Here is a 250-nt window from a genome sequence, read left to right as displayed (position 1 = left end):
CCAGGAGCAGACCCTGCCTTAGCCGGCTCCATGGGCCCCTGCGCCACCCCCCGAAACCAGGGCCCAGGCAGGCTGGGGTGAGCGGGGCCTCCTGGCGCACACCTGGGCATGGGCTCCCCGTGCTGGAGCAGGGCGCTGGGCCCCCAGCCTGCAGCAGCTCAGTCATGGGTGAGCTCATGACCAGGGCAGGGCCCCAGCTCTCAGCATCCGGAGGGACTAGCCGCGGGGTAACGGGCCGCGGCCCCCGGGG

Source organism: Phaethon lepturus, unplaced genomic scaffold (assembly GCF_000687285.1).
Source record: "Phaethon lepturus isolate BGI_N335 unplaced genomic scaffold, ASM68728v1 scaffold32146, whole genome shotgun sequence".
Classification (NCBI taxonomy): Eukaryota; Metazoa; Chordata; class Aves; order Phaethontiformes; family Phaethontidae; genus Phaethon; species Phaethon lepturus.
This window is presented reverse-complemented; position numbering follows the sequence as displayed.